Source organism: Sinohyriopsis cumingii, chromosome 18, assembly GCF_028554795.1.
Source record: "Sinohyriopsis cumingii isolate HCF-2022 chromosome 18, ASM2855479v2, whole genome shotgun sequence".
In the NCBI taxonomy this organism is placed as follows: domain Eukaryota; kingdom Metazoa; phylum Mollusca; class Bivalvia; order Unionida; family Unionidae; genus Sinohyriopsis; species Sinohyriopsis cumingii.
The window spans coordinates 26,732,071-26,738,357 of NC_142978.1; positions in this window are offsets into that span (position 1 = coordinate 26,732,071).

Genomic DNA, 6,287 nt, shown 5'->3' on the forward strand with positions numbered 1-6,287 from the left:
ATAATGATATGACTTTTGACAAATCTTTTTGTCCGAGTGACTCAATGCTGATAAGTGTAAAAAAATGTCGAGGCTGCGACAGATGTGTCCTCTGTAGAAATGGGTGTTTATTAAACTAGGTCAAAATTAGGTAGTGTAAAAATAGGAAGTGGAACAATACACAATATGGAAAACGCTCGCTGTGGAAGACATTGGGCGGACATACAGATACATCAAGATGTATTTAATAAGATTCATACACATATTATATACTGTTGTATAGCTCTCCTTGTATGCTTCAGATTTATACTATAAACATTGAAGTTTGTGATACCGAGACAAACGGCAATGGAAGATGCACGTATCAAGGTTATGAAGATTGTTAAATTCACAAGCGATACAGAGTCAAATATACCAAAACTTTCATATTGCATTTTCTTACATTTCTACTATCACAGATCGATTTAGACTGATGCGAAACCTATCAATTTATATCAAATTTGTCAAAATCGGGGTTTATTTACTATTGTTATGAGTTATTCACCTGTATGGAAAACGATCGTATAGGAAGACATTAGGCGAAATGACAGACAAAGGAAGATATACTTAATAAGATACATACACATACTATTTACAGTTGTACGGCTTTAATTATATGCTTTAGATATATAGCAATAGCATCGAAATATGTAGTACGATCGCAAAACGGCAATGGTAGATTCACGTAGCAAGGATATGCAGATCGGTAAAGTCGCACCCGATATTCAGTAAAAAGAACAAAACCTTCTATTTTGCATTTTCACACATGTCTATTGGCACAGATCGATTTAGTATGATTAGAAACATATCAATTAAAATCAAATTTGTCATCTGATATCAAATGTGTCAAAACCGTTGTTTTTGCGATTGTTATGACTTATTCGCCCATATGAAAAACTTTCGTATAGGTCGGATCTAGGCGCACGGACAGACAAATAAAGACGTGCTTATTAAGATATATACACACATTTTATAATATTGTATAGTTTTAATTCTATACTTCAGATCTCTAATATTAGCATCGAAGTATGTGCTACAATCACAAAACGGGAAGGGTGTATTAAAGTAGCAAGCATATGAAGATCGGTAAAGTCGCACCCGATATTCCGTAAAAAGTGGAACTTTTTTATTTTGTATTTTCACACACGTCTATTGGCACAAATCGATTTAGGCAGATGAGAACCTATATATTAATATGAAATTTGTCAAAAGCTGTGTTTGTTTACTATTGGTATAAATTATTCACCTATATGGAAACCGTTCGGATAGGAAGGCATCGGGTGCACAAACAGACATATGAAACCGTACTTAATAAGATACATACACATATTATTTAATGTTGTACATCTTAAATTATATGCTTCAAATCTATAGTATTAGCATCCAAGTATGTGCTACTATCGCAAAACGGGAAGGGTAGATGCACATATCAAGGATATGAAGATCGGTAAAGTCGCAAGCAATAATGAGTCATAAATACCAACTTTTTTGTTATTAATTTTCTCGACTTTTTTTGGCACAGATCGATTTAAACTGATGAGAAACCTATACATTGATATTATATATGTCGAAATATATGGTTGTTTAAGATTGGTACAACTAATTTACCTATATGGAAAATCTTTGTGTTGGAAGGTATTTGGCGCACGGAAAGACAAATGAAGACGTACTTAATAATATATGTAAACATGTTATATGCTGTTGTTTAGCTTTAATTTTATGCTTGAAATCAGTAGTATTAGCATCGAAGTATGTTGTAACCCCCCTCCCCTTAGTACGCTACTGCAAGCAGACTTTGTTAAATGCTAAGAGACACTAATTGCTCGAAAATTATAATTTAAAAAATATTTATGTATTTATGGACTCGTATATTATAACCTTATAATGCGCCTTCATTTTCCATCAGGTAGGTCTCCAGGTCGAGTTGTCATGAAAAACAGGAACCAGTATCGTACATTCTTTACTAAGCGACTTCTCCGATGGTGCAATGTGTCTATAGAGCGTCCGCCTCGGATGCGAGGGGTCGCGTATTCAAACCCCGGCCGAATCATACTAAAGACATAAAAATGGTACTAGCAGCTGCCTCTTTTGGTGCCGATCATTAAGAGGTTAGTGTTCGGATTAGTCGGCCTGGTGTCAGGATAGTGTGACTGGGTGGGACAAGTTTGTCTTATGTCCGCTAAAATGCAAAAGCCTACTGAACCAAGTCGAACAGGTTACGTATTATACAACTTATTTTCGAGGTTTCAGCGCCCCCCCCCCCCTTAAATGCGTACATATATTATCAGTATACCTCCATGCTCAAGCCTATGCATTTGGGTTACCCCCACCCCACCCTTCTATGCGTACATACTAAATGGACGGCCCCTAACCATTCATGAGATGGTATTGATTCAAATTTACGAGTGCGATTGTGATGTACGCATTTCCCTACACAAACACGGGATGGTATTATTCAACCGTACATGTCCACAAAACTATATATATTTATAGATATATGTATACAACCATGGTACATCAATTAGGTATCTAATTACATAATGACAGTGTAGTGGTTAGCAAATTTGAGAAATATACTTTTTTATTCAGACACCATGCCAAAAGGAAAGAACTAACTTACAGTTTACGCTGAACTAAATTAAATTTACTATTTTTGTTTCCAGCATGGTCGGAATATGTTTACATGTTTCATATTAGGAAACAATTTGCATTATGGCTAAGTATATCTAAGAAGGAAATAAGATGTTCTTACAAACTCTTATTTTGTTGGTGTATTGGTTACCTCTCAACATATGAACCATTCTTTGCCATCTCACGATTATAATCCGTATGTACTTAAGCGTTGTCTCATTTGTAGTGTTAATTTTTAAATGTATACTTTGCTTGTAAAATGATCCCACTTTATATAAATGTACAAACACCGCAATCGTGATGTGCTTACAGGAATACATTCTTCTGAGTTCTACTGAAGTCAGTTATTCAGTATAATTTGTAAAACGATATGGACTGATTGATAAAAGTGACTGTTTTCTTTACTTTGGTTTGTCGCAATATTTTTCTAACACAGTACTAATATACACTGGTCACACATGACGCCCCAAAGAAGCAGTTGTAGTTAATTCTTTTTTACCTGTAGTAATGGGATTTTTACAATATATGGCTGTGGCAGATGTACGTCGATTATCAGACAATGGTCGGCTTTTGCACTATTCGCTTATTTCCCTACTTCGAGTGCGGACTGATTGACCGTTAAGCAAAATCTCAAATAATCTCTGCGATTTATGTGCAACGTACGATATTGTCCCCAGTGTTTATTTAATTCCATCATCGTTTAACAAAACTTCTTTTCTTATCCTCTCTAAATCAACTTTTGTTGACCAAAGACAATACATTTTATAAGCAAGGCAGAACGCAAAATCACATTACCCATCCACGAGTACAATGAAAATATGTAAACAAAAATAGTTAATAAAATTCCAAGGTATGTATAATATTGTAATATATTTTGGAGTATGCGCATTTGTTTACCGCTCTCCATTTTAAGGATTCCTTATATACTTGCTTGAATATGGGAAGTCGGTGCTGGGATTATAGTCTTTAGACCAAAATAATTAGCCAATTACTAGGGGCAAACGTTACGGAGTGAAGTGTAAGTGAGTTTCAAGATGACATGGTTTACTTTTGGTGAATTCAGGTAAGAGCCGCATGAGTATCCCTGTCACTCAGTAGTCCCTATTCAAATCTAATTGCGTGAATTGATCGTGTGACTCCAGGTGCAGTATTTATGACTGGAGATTGGTAAATTATACAATGGAATCAACAGAAAAGGACTGTTCCGCCGTCGGCGGGCGCCATTTATTGTTGCTGTGGTGGTAAATATGTTACAAAGTTACAGGCGAAATGAAGCTAAAAATCATGATTTAAAAGGCCTAAGGTGGCGTAGTAAAAACGGTTCCCTGTATTAGGTTGTTGAGTTGTGTAGTTTCACGGCGTGAAATACTGGCGGTAAGTTACGGAAAGTTAACGAAGAGAAGCTTTGCAGTTGTGACATTGACATACAATTGGGAAGTTGGGATTTGTGGTCATGTATTAATTAGAGTAACATTACTGATAGATTGGACGCGTTGGACTTTCCAGTTTGCAGAAGTAGTTGTACAGGATTCCTTTGAATCGGGGAAACCTATGACTCGTAGCGGGATTCGCGCAAGGGCTTGACATCGCTCGGTCAAGAAACCCATTTGGTTGATACAATATTTCTTGCGTGAGCATAATGCAAATGTGTATATTGGCTTGCACTGTTTGCAGCTATGATGTACGATGTTAAGATCTCAGTCGGTCAGGATATTCTTTAACAACGGTATCTTTTTCCTAACACGTCTTTCAATACGGTACCATTTACCCCTTGCAATAAAGTATATCAGTTGGAGGTTGAGGATGAACTACTCGATATTGAATTTCTCTAAGTACTGTTTGGTCAATGTTCGGATCTCATTATCTTGTTATTGCAAAAAATATATATTGGTTATAATCAATTACACCTTTAGTTTTATGATTATTTAGACATTCTATATAAATCCAGCATGGTATCAGTTAATATTTCGACGATATTGTTATATGTGACCAGTACATTTGAACATGTATGATTATAAACAGTAAAATTAGGCATTTAAACTGTAGGAAAAAAAATTCTACTGAAAAATGTTTCATCAGCATAAAAAACTAAGGCTTGTCAAATCCGAGACTAGCAATATTTTATAGTACCTATATTTGCTCTTTTCAGGCCAAGTTCTCACGTAATGGCTTGTTTTAGTAGATTGCTTGTTTTTGTGTGGGGTTTTTTTTCGTGCTCCCACACAAAATGCGCATGCGCGGAATTTATTTTCCGTTGCCATGACGTATAAAAGTTACCGGCCATGCACCAACATTTTTCTTTATACATCAGATTTGCATAACATGATTAAAAGTAGTTATACTTGAACAAAAAGAACCAAAAAAAACCTATAAAGTGTACAGAAAAAATAATTTAATTTCTCGAAATAAAAGTATACATCACTGTTACTTAGATACGATTTTCCACCTATAGAGGACGCCAGCAGGAAATGACGTACATTTATCCCCACAAGACGAAGTACTGGGGGGGGGGGCCGGCACCAGACAGACCCCCCACCCCACTTTTCCAAAACATTATAGTGTTTTATGTGTATTTATCCACCCCCCCCCCCATGTGTTGTATGTTTTATATTATGCAAAAGAATTTAGGTCAAAAAAATTTAATTCTCCTTTTTAACGGGGTATTTCTTTTAAAACCTAGTTTTATCTATAGGGTTGTTTTTCCGAATAGGTTTCTATCTTTCCATCACCTGACTTGAAATCCCTTCGCTATACTCTTGGTTGACCTTGGCTAGAGGTTGCCTATATCCCGTGTGTGCTATATATATATATGCTATAGTTTGTGTATGCTATATTTTGCTTCCATGTTGGGTAGCCTTTATTTTTTCCCAAATCTCCCCAGTAATCTTAGGACCTTATAATCGGATCAAGAAAAGGTTTATTTTTATTTATTTAATATATTTTTGAATTTTGGCTAAGTAACGGTGTATTATAATTTAATTAAGAAAAAAAAAAACTTAATGTGTTCTGTGTGCAAATATATTGTGTCATTATTCACATATTGGATTTGTAAATTGAAATCCGCTGTACTCGAGTTGGAGTCCATACACTTTTTTATTTGCTTGTATTTCTCCCACCTAGAGTTAGGCCGTCTCAAATTATTTATTGGATTTCTGCCAAAATCTCTAAAAATGGTTGTTCTTCCCACACACACACACACACACACACATACACACACACAGTGGGGATTTACCGTACAGTGCGAGAGCTGCACATTTTGAGCAAATAGAATTAGAAGAGAGACTTATTAGATCCTTTGTTTTCGTGTATGTATGTAAAGTTTCCTATATGAGGTGTTTTTCCCGACTCTTTCATAGCCCCATGACGTCATTATCTCGTTCTTTTCCCATATAGTTTCTCTGTCCCGATAATTAGGATTTGTGATAGTTTACGTAATATAATTAAAGTCTATTTAATTGTTTAATTTTAATTGTAATGGATAATAAAAAGAAACTGAAGCTGTTTAGGAAAATTTATAAGAATCTAAAAGGGTGGCGGCTACAGCAGATTCCAATCCGGGGTGGGGGTATGAGGGCAAGGGTTCACTTTGTGATGGTCCCCTTTAAGGGGAGATTATCCATTGCCCCATCTCCCTCCCC